This window comes from Ursus maritimus, unplaced genomic scaffold, assembly GCF_017311325.1.
Source record: "Ursus maritimus isolate PB19 unplaced genomic scaffold, ASM1731132v1 scaffold_18, whole genome shotgun sequence".
In the NCBI taxonomy this organism is placed as follows: domain Eukaryota; kingdom Metazoa; phylum Chordata; class Mammalia; order Carnivora; family Ursidae; genus Ursus; species Ursus maritimus.
Window position 1 is genome coordinate 11047690 of NW_024424230.1, and position 19385 is coordinate 11067074.

Here is a 19385-nt window from a genome sequence, read left to right on the forward strand (position 1 = left end):
ATGTGGTAAGCAATTTACAGTTACCACCATTAACGAAAAAACCGATCTGATTTCTGGGGTACCAATCTATAGAATGGACTGTGATAATACTATTATATGGGCTTTTAATCCAGTGAAAATGTTTGTTTTGTAATGACCTGGAAATAAGCGAATTCACTGGAATTTTTCATACATCTCTTATGTAGAAGAAAGGTCTTAAAACATTTGTGGGAAAGAGACTGAGACATCCGCCCCTTTCTCACAAACACTCCAGTTGTAAAGAATAATTACTAATACCTTTAATACAAATAAAAGAGAAGGAGAAATCATAGCAGGATGATCCATGGAGGAAGGAAGAAGAACAGCCATTCAAGCCTGTTGTCAGCGTCTCAAAGATGGCAGAGGCAGGGACGGAAAGTCACATGAGGGGGATCTGTTAAGAGCAATGCGATACGGCACTCTCCATGGCCTCACTTAACTTTAAAAATGATTTTTCTTTAACTGTTGTAGGATTTTTTTTTTTTTTTTGGATGGCTATTAATGAAGAGCTGAGTTTTGAGGCAGGCCAAACAAAATCAGGTTGCATGCATGAGATATGTCCTGGAAACCGAGTGGCAACGGACACAGTGAAGAGAGCCCCTCTCCCGTCAGCTGTTCTAGGGGCCCAAAGCTACAGTACGACGCAACTCTGCGGCCACGGGAAAAGAAAAAAAGAAAAAAGCTAAAAAATGTGTTATTCTAAAATATGATATTATATTATTCATATGCTATTTACCTTGGGAAGAAGAGAGACATATTCTCCAGCCTGTACTGTCCATTTGTTTGTTTTCATAATATAAGGCCAGAGAATTGAAACGTAAGATGGCTAACACAGCCCTAGAGTGGAATCCTGCCCGCTGCTCCACCTACAAGCTTCTGCGAAGGGGATGACAATGGAGCTCTTTCAAGGCTTAGGCATTTGGTTCTTCACTTGTACTCAACAGACACTGACCTCCTTTTGAGCCCTAGAGGGCACATCGATTCAGTGCCTGGGAGTACAAAACCCAGAAAGCTCTCCTTTTCCTTTTCGTCTCTCCTCCAAATTCTCTAAGAGGTCTTCCGTACACTTCTCTACTCTTCAGAAAACACTGGCCGCAGCAGCCATGCTGGGGCTCCATAAAGCACAGCTAGAATTTCTAAGAACCATTTTTTAGTGCAGAGAATGTCAGCCTTCGGGGTACTTCAGAAAAATATGTAACATACTACCATAAAATAAACAGTTAATGTCCTCTTCAAGCCTCAATATCCAAGTACCATATAAACAAATTAGCATGCTAAACAGAGAAAGGTTATTTAGTCAAATGTCATTTAATTAAAAGCCAGAGATATCAATTTAAAATAAAGGCCAAAGAGAAACAGATGAAGAAAAGGAAGACTGGAGAATTCATTCAACTACTGGGGCAGAAGGAATCCAGACTAGTCAACTTGTATGTGTTTTCCCAATAATTCTGTCATATTCTAAACAAATTACAAAACTAGTGATAGGATTTACTGGATAGACTCAAAGAGCGAACATTAAATTATTATTACATATTATATCATTTAACATAGCCCCTAAGAATTCTAGTGGAACATCTGGCATTAGTCTAAATAGATAGTGACGGACAACAGAAAGGAGAACTTTGTGATAAGAATGCTTGGGGCCAAGGCTTGACTCCCATCACCTATTCGCTATGTATGCAACTTTCAGCTTTAATTTTCTCATATAAGGAAGTTAACTAGTGATAATGTTTTCCCCCAACCTCGAAGACTTTTTGTAAGACTCAAGTGAGATAATGTGCTCAAAAGAATATGACTTACAAACTACAAAATAGTTAATAAATAGCAGTTTTTGTTATGTTAGTGCTATTTAAGAACTCCATGTAGAAAGGACAGTGCCTCAGGACCAAAGTATCTTACCAATTTGTGTATGTGTGGTATTGTGTGTGTGTGTGTGTGTGTGTGTGTGTATTTGAATGCAAAAAACTGATTAGAAGTGTAATACTGAAATATCCACATGCAAATATAAATATATGCATATAAATATACACATACACACTCACACATAAACTCATAGATACTTTATGTTTCAAATGGAGATAAGGACTAAAGATCTGGGTAGACTAAAGATGTTTCATTCCTACTTTTCAGATTAGATTCTTCTTGAAGCAGTTCACAAATTTATAAGATCATTGCCTCAAAAAGCAAGAACATTAATGAGATTTTAAACTTTTTCATAGTTCTGAATGTACTTTTGTAAATAGAGTTATCTGTTCAAGGCGTCTAAATAATACACTATATTACACACAGTCACTCACTATAGTATGTACTTCATAATTCAGTGGATGTGTTTTGAACTAATCAATCACCTTTCACAAATAGTCCATAACAGTGGCTTTTCTAAAATCATACTAAGATCACTTAATGCAGTATTAAAAAAAAAAAAAAAACACAAGTACTTCTGACTACTTGGTTGAACAGGAAAAGAGGCTGAAGAAAAGCGAGAGAATGTAAAAAATCAGCATATTGTAGAGTACTTGCCTTTACCCTTCGCTCCCAGAGGGCCCTTTTATGACCAATCGTAAAAGTCAGTTCTCCTTCACTAAGTCGTCAATCCTACATGCTTCACCATCCGCCAGGTTCAAGAAGTTGTTTTTCTCGCCTACCTTCTTGAAGGTGTCATTAATGAACATCTCCATGTAGATATCCCTCAGGCAACTTCAAATTCAACAATGTCAAACTGCAACTTAATCTGGTACTTCCTGTCTTGAGCCAGAAACACGGATTTCCAGTTCACCGTATAACACTAGGTGGAAGGTCACTTTGCCGATGTTGTTCATGCAGTTGTGACAAGGCAGGCAACCCTCTTCTGCCCTTCTGTATCCCTCCAGACGTCCTCAGCTCCACATTTATAATCGGCATCAGACCTACTCCACTTCCCAAATAACTGTTATTCATTTTATCCTTTCTATCCTCATTCGACCATATTTCAGTCCCCACCATCTCTTGCCAGGAATATTTAACCATTATTGAATTGAAGCCTTCAGTCTTCTGCCTCCCATCTTGCCTCCATCAATTTAAAAGCCTTTAACACTGGCACAGTGGGCCTTTCCGAAATTCCAGTTGGCTCAAAACCAACCTTCAAATGTACCAAAAGACAAACAAGAACGAAAAGAAAACAAATAAATTCCTTAGCAAGTACGTTAACGTCTCATGGTGGGGCTCTCGATTCACGGATGCCACCTTTCTTTTGTCCTCTTTGGCACCTGAATCACTTACAGACCCCTAAAGAAATCATATTATCTCACAAAGCCATGCCTTGCGCAAACTACTCCTTTGGAACAGGAACATCTTTTTCTCTTATCCCATTTATTTAGGGACCACTTTCTCATCCTTTAAGGCTCAGCGGAAATATTATCTTCTCTTTAAAGATTTTGCCTGATCTCCCCAGGCTGATTTTTGTGTTCTCGCCTTTAATCTTTCATTGCACATTTATAAAATCCACTATCAGACAACACTGAGGTTATGTGTAAGTTTCCTCATGTTATTGTGGCCTGCAGAAAGGACAAGAATCTTTGTATATTTGGGTCCCCAGTATATAGCTACATGGGTGTTCAGCCCACGTACAAAAGTTTGATCAAAGAGCAAATTAATGCATACCCTGAAAAATCTCATGATGACATGAGTTCTTACAGGACCATTACAACCATGGATTCCTTCCTTCCTTCCTCCCTCCCTCCTTCCCTTCTTTTCTTTCTTTTTTTATATTTCCTTATCCTGTAAGTTTGGTTTTCAACAGGCAAACTCTCTTAGCTACAGGTAAAATCTAAACTTGGATAGGGTGAAACTGTCCTGAGTAGATTCTTATTGAAGACTCTGACTCTCACTTCCTGACTATCTTAGACTAAGACTTTCATCTTAGTGAAAGCGGGTCCAACTCTCTTCCTTCCCATTTCAGGACACACATAAATAGCCTTCACTATGCTAGTCTCTGGATTGCACAAGTGTCTTGCAAGTGGCATGATGTGAAAAGTCTAGCTGGTCAGTGAGGTGGTGACGTCAGGAGGCTGTGAGCCACTAGAAACTCGAGCTTTTGTATTAGTTGAGCAGAAGGCATATGGCCCCTGTGAGTTCTGAACTGGAGCGTTTATACACATACCTGCTCATACCACACAATATGGCTTACAGCTACACAAATTAACTTTACATATAATGCAACAGATAGGGTTTCCTCGGTCATTCCTCCTTCCCTCCCTCCCCTCCTCTTTCTTTCTTTCTCTCTCCCCTCCGCTGCCAGCTTTCTTTAATTTCAGATACTATATGTGCCATATAGGATGAATGGATTCCATAAAGCACCCAAAAGCCAGGTATGAAGTGATCATGATCCCAAGCAGTTTCCTGTTTTTACGGCTTTTTGGTCTTTAAGCCTCTTTAATGGTTTGAGCCAATAATGTAGAATTTGGCACATGGTAGAAATAGCTGTAAGTAATAAAAATTTCCACCGTGTTCAAGGATTTTTGAGGGGTAGGACTGTGTGCATTAGTAGTACTTAATAAACGTTTACTGAAATAACCACCCATTAGCTGGGTGCCTGTTTTAGCTGAGCCTCTGCACCTAACCAGCCGTTGCCCAGATGGTTCAACTTTAATGCACCGTCCACTTAATGAATCTGGATCAATTCCTGATCATACAAGCTTATTTTCAGTGTGTTCAAAAGGACAGAGTTCAGTAAAAATATTGAAAAAAACCCAAAATCTTACAGCTAATATCTGCCTTTCTTCTTGCTTAATTTTAACGCACGATTTCAGTATTTTTGTCTTCCCAAGATGTATCCTGCTAAAACCAAACGTGATTTACTCTCTTCCATTTTTCACACTAACTGCTTACTTCTTTTGCCTTGAATTTCACCAAGTTATTCAGGAAATATATTACCTATATATCTCCTGAGTGCACAGTCCTATTAGTCTCAGTCTACTTAGAAACTGTAGTTTCTTAGCTATATTCATCTGTGTAATGTATTTTAAAAATACTTACATCAGACCATCTGCTCAGTGCTGAGAATGCAAAAAATGAAAGACACAGATCCTCCCTCGAAGAGTTCATCCAAGAGAAGAGCCAGCCCAAGAAACAGGTAATTATAGCTCTGCCTTATAACACTGGTGTTCCTGCCTTATATATCTGGACAGCGTATGCAGTCTTTCACGGCACAGAATTCGAAACTAAAGCAGGTCTAATTTTATTCTTCTGTCTATATCCTGATCACTTACCCCAAATCTCCTGAAATGCAGACTACGAATTTCTTAAAATGTGTTACTGATATTTGAAAACTCCTCTCCATCTTCTGTATATCTTGTAGAAGGAATGGCAAAGACTCTGCAAATTCTTACTAAATTACGTTGAACTGACACCAAAACCACCTCTACCATTGGCGGCGGTGGCAGCAGCCGCGGTGGTAACAGCCCCAGCAGCCACAGAAATGCAGAACAGTCGATAATGCTGCTTAAATCCAAGTTTCAGTAATCCTTCTTAGACCCCTAGGCACCTAAATATATGTGGCAGAATTCAATTAATTCAAAACATCAATTACACAAAATCTTTTGCCAGAAAAGTTATTTCTTTCTACATATTTATATATACATATATATGTATACATATCAAATCTCTACTAAAATTAAAAATAATTTTTGATAAAAATTATCAAAATAATATATACCTAAGTATTTAATGCATGACTCTTGACCTGCATTGTCAAAAAAATGTTGCTTATGATAATGACCCTTACTTTGTTTTAGCAAAAACAAAATACGACAGTCTTGGGTCAGAAATAGTAGGTTTTCATTGATGGGCAGGAAACCATGGAAATTATCTGGCCCAGAGAGGTATCAATCCTTCCTTTTACAACATCGTTTTGAATAAGAAACCAGTCCCTTCACAGACATATATTAATATATTCAATTAAACATTTTCAGTAGAGATTTATGGTTTGCTATGCAAAGGTGGATTTATTCTGAAGCTAATGCACCTTAAGATTCAGGGCTCTATACTTGTACAAGCCATGCCCAAGACGCAGACACTGGGGGGAAGTTGGCACAGCAATGCAATCACAATTTTGTAAAATATCCAAAAGCAATACATATATATGTGTGTGTGTTTGTGTGTGTTTGTGTGTGTATGTGTGTGTATATATATATATATATATATTTTTTTTTTTTTTCCTTATAAAGCTTTAGAACCCACAAAACTCGTATCTTTCTCCTGGTTATCACTTGGTTTTCAATGTTAGGTACACTCCTGAAATGTCATAGGTCATATCAAAATGTTTAGCTTGAAAATTATTTCCTCATCAATCTCCATTATACAATCAGGTACATTCACTGTAGAAACACAAGCCTGAATATGTGTTAAACGTTACAGTGAAAATTTCATCATTACCTATTCATGTTATAACCATATTGATGGGCAGCTTTAACTCAGATTAACGACCATCATTTACTTTATGCTAGGTCATATCTCTGGACCTAGGGAACCAAAGATTTTGCATGCCGATGGAGGAGAAACTTGTAGTTGCAATGAACACTCCAATTATTTATAGCACATTTTAAAGTGAATGTTCAGTATCTTACTATAATATGGTATTTAAAATTTTTGTCACTCTCTTTATGATTACAAATTTTATTTTGCATATTTAAAAGTTAATTTTTGTTGTAATCTTTGTCCTGGTTCCTCGTGTAGGAAATAAATCTCTTATTTTAAAAATTTTTTTAGAGAGAGAAAGAGAGAGCACATGAGCTGGGTGGGGAGGGGCAGAGGGAGAGGGGGAGAGAGAGAGAATCTTAAGCTGGCTCCATGCCCAGGGCGGAGCCCAATGCGTGGCTCTATCTCAGGACCCTGAGAACATGACCTGAGATGAAATCAAGAGTCAGATGTTTAAACGACTGAGCCACCCATACGCCCCAGAAATAAATCTCCTTCTAAACCACAGTAGTTCACCATCATAATTTTCATGTTTTCTTAGACAGTATCAACATCAGAATAAAATTAATAAGTACTCCACCCATAATGTATACAATGAACTCTAAAATTAATGCCACTAGGAAAATGATATATAATAAGTTCCCTAAACCATTAGATATTTTCTCATTAAGTTTTGTCATTTGTTCCCCTCCCCCAAAGGTTTTATATTTTCTCCTATATATAATATCGACTACATTGGGTACAGTTGTCTTAAAATGCTGGCTAAGAATTTTCTGTTGAATTTTCTACAAATACGTATTTTGAGTTAGAGAATGTGGTTATTAAACGACCAGATTTTGCCTCAACAATGCGATAGTGAATTTCATGCTATCACTTTAACCAAACATATTTTAACTAAATTGAACTAAAGACAGAATATAATATTCTCTACCAGACTGGCAACATATTTTAACTAATTTTAACCAAACATAGTGAATTTCATGCTATCACTTTAACCAAACATATTTTAACTAAATTGAACTAAAGACAGAATATAATATTCTCTACCAGACTGGCAGCATACCTTAAGGAGACGATCCAGTTTTCACGCTGTTTCTATAGAGAACTATAAATGTTCCTTTGGTCCAATATAAATATATATATTTTTAAATGACATATATATGACACATAGGCTTATTTTGAATGTACTCAGTGTTCTCTAATAATCAGTTTCACAAAAATTAGATCACATACAACATAATAGATTCAGTCAAATCATAGTTTAAATGGGTTGCTTTGCAATTGAATCGCTATAATAAATTAACCAAATTCTAGTTAACCAAAGATCAATCCAAAAGCCATTAATCAAACTGCAGTTGCTGCATATATCGTAAAAGAACACAAGTTCAATTTCCTTATTATCTATTTCTCTACCTGTCTATATACTAAGTACTCTGTTCTAGAAGAGACTTATGGTGACTCATAAAGAGAGGAGATACAATGAGATAGCATAAACGAAGAGCAAGGGCAGCATTAGAATACCAAATGTACCCCCCAAAAGATTAAGTAATAAGGAGTCAAAAGATGCTACCAAAACTTGAGAACAAATCAAGTTCTGAGCACTCTGGCAGGTCAAGATAATCTCTTTACAGCAGACACAGAGATGGGTTTCCTAGGACTTATTTTCTCATAGTACACTTGACCTGTGGTTCATTGTTGTTATACCAAAGAACACCTAACAGGAATTATACACCCAGCCAGATAATCTGATTCCCCTTTCTTCTCTGCTGTCACATGCTGCTCACTCCAATCAGCACATTGATCATTTTTATTTCCACAAACATAGCAGCCATTCAGCTAAGTGTCTCTATTCTTGCTGTTTTCTGTTTGGAATTTACTTTCCCTGGGTGTCCAATGGGTTCATTCTGCATCTCCCCTTGGACTTTGTAAAAATGTCATTTTTTGTAAAGCTGACCACCCTTTTAAAAATTTATAACCTCTCTATTGATACTCTTTACTCCCATCCCCTTATGTATTTTTCTCTACATGATGTATCCGTTTTTTCCACACTCTTTATTTTAATTTATTTCATTTTGCCTGTGTCCCCTACTAGGTGTGAGCTCCATTATACCCTTGGTGTCTTTCTCCATCTGCAATTTCAGCTTTTACCACTGTTGCCTAACTTATTCTGCTCAGGATTTCCATCAAAAAGACCAAACTGATAAAATATGACATCAGACATCTGTGAGCACTCTTTGCAATGTCTAAGTTAGTGATCCTCAAGGTGTTTTCTTCAGCCCACCAGTGTTCTTTTGGGTGGCCACAAAGAGATGGGTCATAATTTCCATAGAAATTCCTGTACCATTAAATTGTCCATAGAATTTTGCACCACTAAGGATGAGTACTAATACCTAAATAAATTTGGTATTTATAAACCAAAGTTAGGATGCAATTATCATTTATGGATTCTAACTCAGCATTCTATGGGAAACATGGTTGCCATGAAACAGCACAATGTTTTTGCCAGCCTCTTGTGCCATTTTGCACATTCAATCAACTGAAAATCATACAATTTTCAGAAAGGATGCTATATTGTCAGTGACGTTTTGAGCTTTTCAGAATATTCAACTATTGCTACTCATTCCATAATTTTCTTACTCTTAATTTATCTTCATCATTATCAATTTACTTTTCCTCTGGTTTATTTACTTGCAGGGATTAGTTGCCTAATAACTTAATATTAAACTGTTCATGCATTGTTTCTCTAAATGCTCAAATTAGGACTCATGCATATCCTCTTTGCTAAAGTAGATACAGTGGACTTTCAATATCCCAGATCCATATTTGTGAACCTGCCTACTCACTAAAATGTATTTGTTTTGATCATTCATGGACATGTGCAGAGCAGCAAAAAATTTGAGTCTCCTTGTTCATCCATGCCCAACATTCTGCCTTCCTGTTTCAGCTCTCATATTGTAAAATGCACTTTTCCAAGACTACGCACTGCCATATGTTCATATTTTTATGCTTTTTATTGGTGCTTTTGCTGTTGAAAATACACCCACTCCCCACCGCCCTGTGTATTGTTGAAGTGCTATCTAGTGTTAGCAAGAAGGCTAAGGTGCCGTAGGGAAAAAAATGTGTGTTAGTTAAACTTTGTTAAGGCGTGAGTTACAGTGCCATTGGCCAGGTGTTCAATCCTAATGGATCATCGATCTATCTAGATGTCTTCAAACAAAAACACATAAAACAAAGCTATGCATTGATCACAGGATGAAAATGTGACCAGAGGCTCACAAGAAGCTAACCCTAAATTTCCCCCAGGAGCATTGGCTTAGTATTTTCTAATTCAGCATTCATGGCAATTTTATAGAACATAATTACCATAAATAATAAGAATTAAGTGAACATGCATAACTGCTCATCCAACAGAAAATTTTGTTCCACTTTAAAACTTCTGTTATCCTTAAATTCAATTTCTACCTACAGATAAAAATCAACCAAGAGAATAGGAAAAAAGTTCCTTTGCCCTATTTAAGAAATTAGCTCCTCCTCTTAAGTGTCAGATATGAAAGTGTGGTAGAGGAAGTGTAAGGAAAAGAGGAATAGAGGGAAGAGAGAAAAGCAATGGGAAAGGTAAAAGTAAAAAAGAGCTTGAATTGCATATTCTATTTTGTATTTCTTTCCTTGTGAAAACATCGCCTTTTAAAACGTCTGAAAGGTTGACTTGTAAACACAAAATTATTTTTTCTCCTGTGAAATAGCTCTAAACTTGTACCAAGAAACCACATTCAAGGAGTACATAAAATGCTTACAGTAAAAATAGTTATATGCACATTTGCATATATTTACATAAAATTTGTATGTATGGTCAGATTATATTAGGCTGTTTTAGAGAAAAATTTAAATGTTATTAACCTGATTTCTTACCTAAATCAATGTTTCTCTTCTCAATTATTTTTTTTTTATCATCTACTAACTGTCATTGCCATAAAATTCAGCACATCTGAAATATATAAGAAAACAAAGGGTTGAACAGGGCCAATCTAAGTAAAGGGCACCAAGTACCACCATCAAATCTGAGGATTCAATGTCAATTCTCTGATAAAATTTCAATAGTGTAGCCCTGAGTCAGAATTAAAGCTTGGCAGATGTTCCTTCCAGAACACTGAAAGAGGCTGTCAATTCTTCCGATTCTATCACATCTTAAGCAGTTCTTTGCTTGTACTTTATAGCTCCACTGACTTCCAAAAGCATTGGTGAGGACCACATGGGACTCAAAGGGGGACCGTACTAGTGCAACTGAATCAGTATTAGAGACAGAGAGGAAAGTCCTCTCATTTGCCTCTCTGCCAAAAGGCTGTGCCTAAAGGGAAGCAAGTAAGGCAGTTAAGGACACACGATTTAAGGACAAACTCACTCTCAGTTTTAGGCAAGTACTAAGCCTGCCCTTTGTTTCCCTGACAGCAAGACCCTTCCTAAGGACGAGGCACTGAGGGCACAACATTTAAAGAGGTGCTCACCCTCATTCACACGATTTCTGTTGAATAGAATAAAAAAAAAAAACAAAGAATGATACATATTCCTGGGAACCAAATTAAACCAACTTTCTCTGCGCAGGTCTATATTAATTCCACGTAATATGCTATTGAATCAGCCCAGCACCAGTGATGGATAAAAATGATAAACACTTAGCTATAGCATTTTATTGTAGATTAGCATAAAGTAAATACAAATGAAAAGTCATTGACTCCCTGAAAAATACTGATTAAAATCACTGAATGGCTGATGACACCTTTCAATGAGATATAATCGAAAGTAAAACAAACATGAGTAAAGAATTGTTTCTCTAAGCAGACACTGTTACAAACCCAACAAAAGGGACACTTGAATAGTCTTGTGTACGTCTGTTTTTACATTAACGTGTCATGCTTTATGTACTTATTTTTAAGTTGAATACTTGTTATATTCTGGTGGCGTTTCGGAACAGGGTATGATTTATTCAAATTCTCACATCATATATGGCAGGGGATAAAGAAAAAAGAAATTACCCTAAGGTATGGGGTCAATCTGTAGTGAAGACTTTGTGAAGCCAGGATATTTATTCTCTCCAGTGATCTAGATGCCTGTATTTGGATGGATAAAACATAAACTTATTCATCTGAATGGACACATTTTCTCCAGCCTGAGAAGTGTTTCTTTTCACCTATAAGCTAGCCTCACTGCAAACATCATACAATAAGCCTCCTATGAGCTCTTGGGTGGGTTTAGCATTCATTTTATCTAGAAACCTTGAGGTTTTTCATGGTCAAATTCTATAGAATTTGCCCTAAACCTCACATGGCTTTCATTCGTATGTAGTGAACAGACATGATTATTTTTGTACATGAAAAAAATACTTAGCTACAGAAGCATTTCCTCAGCTTTATATTGTAGAACTGTATTTAAGGACACCCTTCTCCCTTTGTATCACATAGTCTTTGGACGATTTACTTCAATATCTTGTCTTTCATTTTTTTTTTAATTTATAAAAAAAGGGAAAAATAACCTCCTGGCCTTCTTTCTCCAAGTTCTCTTTAATTATATTCTAGAACACCTGCCTGCCCGAACAGACTCCTTTGCAATGGCAATTCCTAAAAGCTGGCAGTATTTCCCAATATGAACACTCTCTGTCCCACCCCTTGTGCTTTGGTGAAACTATTAGAATTGTACACTATTTGGTTTCTCGTTATTTATCGAATGACATAAAGAGAAAAAATACCTGTTTATACAAATATTCAAACTATATCAAGAGGTTCTCTCAAAGTGTCAGAATTTTACTACTCCAAAAATGTTCTGCAAACAGCACTAATTCTCAATCCTTAGGCTGGAGATACTTAAAAATAGTTCCATTTTCAGAACTAAAATGAATTAGTCAAATTCAGTTTCTGAAATCAGAACTCAATGGGTATAGAACAGGTAAACCCAAGTAATAGGTTTGAGCCAAACTTCAGACCGAATAAAAATGAAGTTCAGACCTAAGCTACAGTCTTGGAAAAAAAAATAGCAGAAATTAACAAGCGATCTCATTTATCTAGTTCTATTAAGCATCACTGTTACTCAGTAGAATCCTAATGATACTGGAATCTCCTGGCTCCTTGGAAACTCGCAAAGATGTCATTAGCTTTCTGGATTTGGAAAGTGTTTGAGAATAAAGCAATCCTCTGTGTGCGCGTGTGTGTGCTCTGCCCTACCTGCAAACGCATGGTTTGAAAAGTTGTCTTATGTAATTTTAAATCTGATTTGATCCTGAGTGTATGATATTTAAAACAACAGCCAAATCCTGAAAGCATTTTTAATGGTACGTGTCAAGGTATTACTTTTCAATAATCACCAAAAAAAAAAAAAAAAAAAAAAAAAAACATGAGTTGCAAATTCTGTTCCTACCCTAATATTTTATAAATATAACAAGTATTCTTCCCATCAGAAATAACTTCGAAGTTTAATAATGTATATATTTCAAAGCACTTAAACAGATATCACCCATTGGAGGTTTTGACTCTATCTATCCCCTCATGATAGGTAAAAGAATAAGGAGAGGTAATTTAAAGGACTGTCTGTGGTCACAAAGTATGACAATGCGATGAATCCTGTGTAGGTTTATCTTTGTTTTCTCCTTAGACTACAGATTGTTTTAAAAAATCCCAAGTCCTGGCCCCATAGCTGTGGGGAGCATCAACGATGCAATAGGCTGTCTCTGCCTGGAATTTATGAAAGAGATTGCTTTAACTTATAAAACCAAAGACGAATGCAGAGACACCTGAAGGGAAGGGTACGAGAAAGCCAATATGGGCATCTGTGAGGAAGTTTTCACAGGGTGCTCTGGAAGAAGAGTTACCTTCTCCTTTAACATTTTTCTGAGGAAAACAATATTTGGAGAGAGCAATTTTGGCTTTCCCAGTTAACATTCAATTTTATTACAACTTCCTTTTGCATATTCACTACTTTACGATTATATAGATTTAGTTTCAAACCTCAATTTTTTTGCATTGTTTTCTTCAGGAGATGATAATAATGTTAATAACAATACTAGCAATAATAAGTAATGTAGTCATGGCTTGTGTTAACAGCAGAATTTATCCCGAGGGAAATAAAAATCTCAATTTTTCTTGTTTTGAAATGACTGAATCAGTTATAAATTGGTCAAGTTTAATCCTGATTGTCATATTTTGAGACAAAGAAACAAGCAGAGCTAAGTATGAGGAAAATTCTGGAAATCATGTCATAAATGCTTGAGATAATGTTACTTAATCTTTTCAAGCGTTATTTAAAATTGGGGGGTGCAAAATACGTGCCTTCAAATATTTTATTTTCTTAAAGATTTATTTATTTATTTATTTATTTTTTAAAGATTTTATTTATTTATTTATGTGACAGAGAGACAGCCAGCGAGAGAGGGAACACAGCAGGGGGAGTGGGAGAGGAAGAAGCAGGCTCCCAGCGGAGGAGCCCGATGTGGGACTCGAGCCCGGCAGGCCAGGATCACGCCCTGAGCCGAAGGCAGACGCTTTAACGACTGCGCCACCCAGGCGCCCCTATTTATTTATTTATTTGAGAGAGAGACAGAGAGAGAATGGGTGCAAGTAGGGGGAGGGACAGAGGAAGAGAGAGAATCTTGAGCAGAATCCCCAGTGAGTATAGAACTTGATGCGGGGCTCTGTCCCAGAACCTTGAGATCATGACCTGAGCTGAAACCTGGAGTCAGATGCTTAACTGACTGAGCCGCCCAGGTGCCTCTGCCTTCAAATATTTTAATACCCAAATATAATTCAAGTTCCTAAAAATAAGAGTTGTCCTAAAACTATTATTTGTTGTCCTAAAGCTCTTCTCACCACACTTCCAGTGCATCCCAGTTCTGTGAGCTCCCTGTGCATTTAACAGCTGCCAATCCAGTTCATCCAGGCACCAAGTTTGTAGTGGACAAGACCTCCTTCCTCAGGAAGCTCAATCACTTTTGGATATACATTCTCTCACTTTCATACCTCATGCTTTCATATTAATTCTTTCTTTTTATGCTACGTCAACCTTGTGAGGTTAGTATTGTTGTTCCTATTTTATAAGTGAATGGATGAGAAAATAAGTTATTTGCTCAAAGTCACACCATTCTCAAGTGGTGGAGCCAGTCCTCAAACCCAGCTCACATGACTGTAACGTGTGTTTCCACCACCATTTCTCCCCCAACTAAAACAGACCTGGGGCTACCTGACCACCCATCAGAGATACTGCATAAGAATTTCTCAATTCAGAAAGAGATTATAGTGAATGACCTTTAAAGCTCAGGTGGCTCTAATATTAAGTTTTTTAAAAAGAATATATTTTCTTTTTGATGAAAATATTTGATATTTACAGATTAGATTTCATCATTAAGGAAACGTGATTTGCAAAAAAAAAATCTTTGTGATAATGCATATTTCATAAACAAAATTGCACAAAATTTGTTTTTGCTAAATTCCAAGAGAGGTCATTGCTTGAAAAAATAATAAAAAGAGCTATCCTCTGAAGTAGCTTCAACTCCTTCCTCCTTAAAGCTTCAGTTTCTCCCACACATCCTTCAGCTCTGGGTAGAAAGTTAAAAATGAGGCACTGTGAAAAACTAGACTTCGTCAGTGTGCCCAGAGTTTACAGAAGAATCAAACTTAAACATAGTCAGAAACCACAGAGAGCGTGAAGAGAGTAGCACTAAAAAATACATGTATTACAAGAGATTAATAATTGGGATATTAATTCCCTATGTTTTTCATCATAAATTCCACTGTGAAATCTTAATTGGATCTGACACAGAATGCACCACACCTCCTTCTGACCCTAACCCCGAGTCCTCATTCATTTGTATATATTTTCCACCATCAAGTGGACTCACGTTTCCAACAAATGCACGAATCGATGGGAAAAACAGTCTTGTTTCAGATCATTACACTCCACAACTGCTCTCCCAAATTCACTGAACATAGCTGTCATGGCACAGGTAAAAGTCTATTTGCAATGTTAATAATGATCAACCAAAAAGATAACTTATCCTTGGCAGTAAAGCTTGTATTTCTAATTTCAGTGTCAAGCTTTATAATATCATCCCATCATTTGATACTATCTTCATAGAAAGCACGTTTCCAAGGTTGGGTATCTGCTGTACAATTCGAGTTACTTTATTTTAGATGTGGTTCTTTATCTCTTTATAGACTCCATGTGGGACTAGCATGACAAGTAAGCTCTGTGCATGTGCTACAGCCATGTGCTATTCCTCACCTCATTCCTTAGCAATCATTCTTAACTGTTGATAGCCTCACTTTTCTTATATAGAATTACACTGAATCCCAATGCCATAACTCACCAGTATCTGCTTCTCCTGAATAAGCAAAATTAGTTAGCCGCCTAAATTCAGCTCTGTTATGATTCAGTGGAGAAAATTATATAAACTCTGTCAAGGATAGAGTGGGTGTGAGATACAGAACTGAGTTTCTCAAATATGTTATGAAAAGGAAAATGCTGACTTTTATTTCTCCTTCATTTCCAACCAAGTGCAGAATGTGTAATCTTTTACTCTCCACACACATGCTGCTCCAGTGTGGACCCTTAAATGACTCACAAATCAGAAAAATCTAATTTAAGTAGGGTTTGACTAATTTCACCAGTGATCATCACAAATCTTTCAAACTCACATCTGTTGAACATTATGTATGTGTTGTCCAAATCTTGATTGTGTGTTTTCAGTTAAATACCTTAAAACATGTCAGCATTTTAACTAAGAAGATAAGTAAATATTCTAAGGGAAGCATTCTTATCAGATAATTGCACACTGTTTACACACAAAACTTGCTGCAATCATGTTTATCATTTTGGTTCTTGTAATTACCATTCCGGTAACACAGCCCCATCCTGAGAAATTCGTCTTCTGCATTTATCTTACAGAAGACAAGGATTCTAACTTGGCTAGAAACGTAGATGGCCTCACGGTTCTATCTTGTTCCCGTACTCCTACCCCAACACACACACATATCTTTTGGGCTCCATGTCTCTCTCGTTTGCTCTTTTGCTTGTGTAGTGACAGCTCTAAAGATAACTCCCAGGCTTTTGGCCCAAGAAGACCTAAGGCTGGCTGAGTCCAACATGAGTATTTTCCTGGCCATTTCCTTTTCTCCAGATGCCACTTATTGGGATGTGTTCAGACCTTCCCTTATACTGAAATAGTAAGCTCCACTGACTTTGGAGCCTATCTTGCTCCAGGCCTACCTAACAAATGCTCCATGGGCCCACACCAACTCAATAGAATACCGCACTGCAGGGTAGGGCCAGTTAGTTACAAAACTCCTTTATCTCTTTTATATCTCCCTCTGGGATGGGCTATTGGTCATCCCACTTGTTTGAAAGGGTACTTTTATCAGTTAAAACTCCTTAAGTATATTGTATATTTCATATACCAAAGGTGAGAATTTTTAAGGATGACAGTTTTTAAAAAATGGAATGAAAGTCCTAAATACTTTCTTCCCAGACTCTCAATAGTTTGTTCTTTTTTGCACACCCTATTCTGAAATTTTCGGTTCTACGGTTCATTTTTAATATTTCCGTGTCCTGGCTAAACACCATTTAATCTCTGCATTATTACCACTGCTTATTATTTTAACCATATTCAGTTTCAAGACTTGTTAAATTTTAGTAAGTAGTATGAGATGATTTGAGAGCATGTATATGTATTTGTTCCTTCTTGAATACATGCCATTTTAAAGGTAAAGGTTTCAAAACCCATGTTAGAAGAGCTTAGCAGTAACACAATGGAATCTGATATTTTGCAAGAAAACAAAATATTTTTGGAGACCTAAAACACCTTATTAACATTTTTCCAGAAATTTACTTCTCAGAATTGACATAAGCATCCAGATTTGTTTCTTAACTCTTCTGAATTACAGCTCTAATGATTGTTCCCTTACTCTACTTATTTTACTTCCAAATGTATCAATAACCTCATTTCTAATAGGAGAATGGCTCCTTTCTAACTCTGAAGATTTAATCAGCATTGACCACGAAACAGAAATTTTATAGCCTCTAAAAGGGATCATTAGGAGAAGTTGTCATTACTGAATCTTTTCAAACATTAAATATAATTCTATTCATTGTTTAGATTTCAATTCTCCTGGGACTATATTAAAATGTACGACATTCGATTGCATTCTCTTGAGCTACTCTACATTAGTGAACTCTGTGTATCTATTATTTTCTAAAACAAGGTTTATGTACAATTATGAGGTTTAAGAATTTTTGGCACACCTTCCAGTGTAAAATGGTTCATTATATTTTCTAAACAATGGAGGAAAAAGCTCTTGTTGTAACTCTATACCAGTAAACATCTTCTTGGAATCCTGGACTGTAGAGATTATTGCCTGGTTCAAAAAAAATCAATTTCCCTGAAACATACTAAATTGATGTGCTTTTGAGAAATAAGATCAATTACTATATAAAATTATGAACATTACCTGATGGTATTATAGATTTAAACTTGAACCACGTTTCAGATGAATCCACTCCCTCACCTCTAAAAATGGACAATGGACCATCAGTCAATAAGCCCGCCTTCAAATGAGTTGTAGTATTTATTCCAATTCACAGTGACAGCTTAGTTTTATACCTCCTTCAAGATTTCAAAACATTCACATGTATTTTCAGAAGAATCTAGCAGACACCACCTTAACCAAGCGACCAAAGTCAATATCACCGCTAATGAATATATCAACATCTGTATCTCCTGACAGAACGCACCGGGAAGGGCACAGCATCCCTTCTGTGCCATCCTTGGCAAAACGACATCACCTAAAATGTCTCCATTAGGAAGAAACATGAAACTAAGCCAGATTGTAAAACACGCTATCAAATGGTCAAGAATGACAATGAAAGACCGAAGAACTATCCCAGACTGGACAAGACTAAGGAGACAAGATAAATGGAAGATGTGATCCTGGGTAGGCTCCTATCAGAAGAAGTATTGTAACAAATGGAAAATGCTGAATACAATTTGTTGATGAATAAATAGTATTATACCAACGTTCATTTCCTGGTTTAAATAGCAGGTGTCATCATGTAACGATACTAACATTCGGAGAAGCTGCGTTTGGGAACAGTACTTAGCAACTTTTTGGAAGTCTGAAATTATTTAAAAATAAAATGTCTTAAATGTTTACCTCCTTGATCTCCATTTTCCAGGGTGAGGATAAATTTTATTATGCTTTCGAGCATTGCTCAAAATGAGAAACTTGTAAGTATAACCTCGGGTTTCTATTTACTGATATTTCTACTACATAACGTTTCCCCCAATACAGTTTTAAAGACTCTGTTCTACTGTCAAAGAAAGTGATTTTTTTGCTTTGATTTGAAGATTGCATAAAAGGATTATGAAATCACAGAGGTATGACAGGTATCCTCATACAAGCGTTTGTTCATGGATCCATGAATGAGTTCCTGTCTTTCCCACCTCCACAGCTGTAGATAACCTGTAGAATTTACTACTTCCCAATGCCATCTGGCTACCTGCTTGGCTTATCAAACAGATTAAATTTTATGAAGGAAAAAGGGGTTTTGTTTGTTTGTTTCTTAAACTCTCCTATCTAGCACAATACCTATCATAGAATAGGTCCTTGATAAGTATTTGGAGAAGAAAAGAGAGAGAAAAGAAAGGGAGAGAACACAAAACAGCTTTAAAGCATGCCAAAGAGAATTTGGGGGATATAACGTTAAGCATATTTCTACAAACTACGGTTTCTCCCTGCTGATCATAATCACTATGACAGATAATCAATGCAAAATGATTAGGATGAAATTTCTTCCAATATGGTTCTTATCTATATACGCTTGAACCAGCAAAGGCTCGGTGACTGTCCTGCTATTCATCTGTCATTTATCTTGGTGAGTTA

The 19385-nt window shown here is 36.6% G+C and overlaps 1 protein-coding gene across 2 annotated transcripts in view; it reads right to left on the reverse strand.

The window, feature by feature from the left end:
- The window catches only part of CDH7 (cadherin 7), a 104542-nt gene that overhangs the window by 79212 nt on the left and 5945 nt on the right, over window positions 1–19385 (reverse strand). The window lies entirely within an intron of this gene.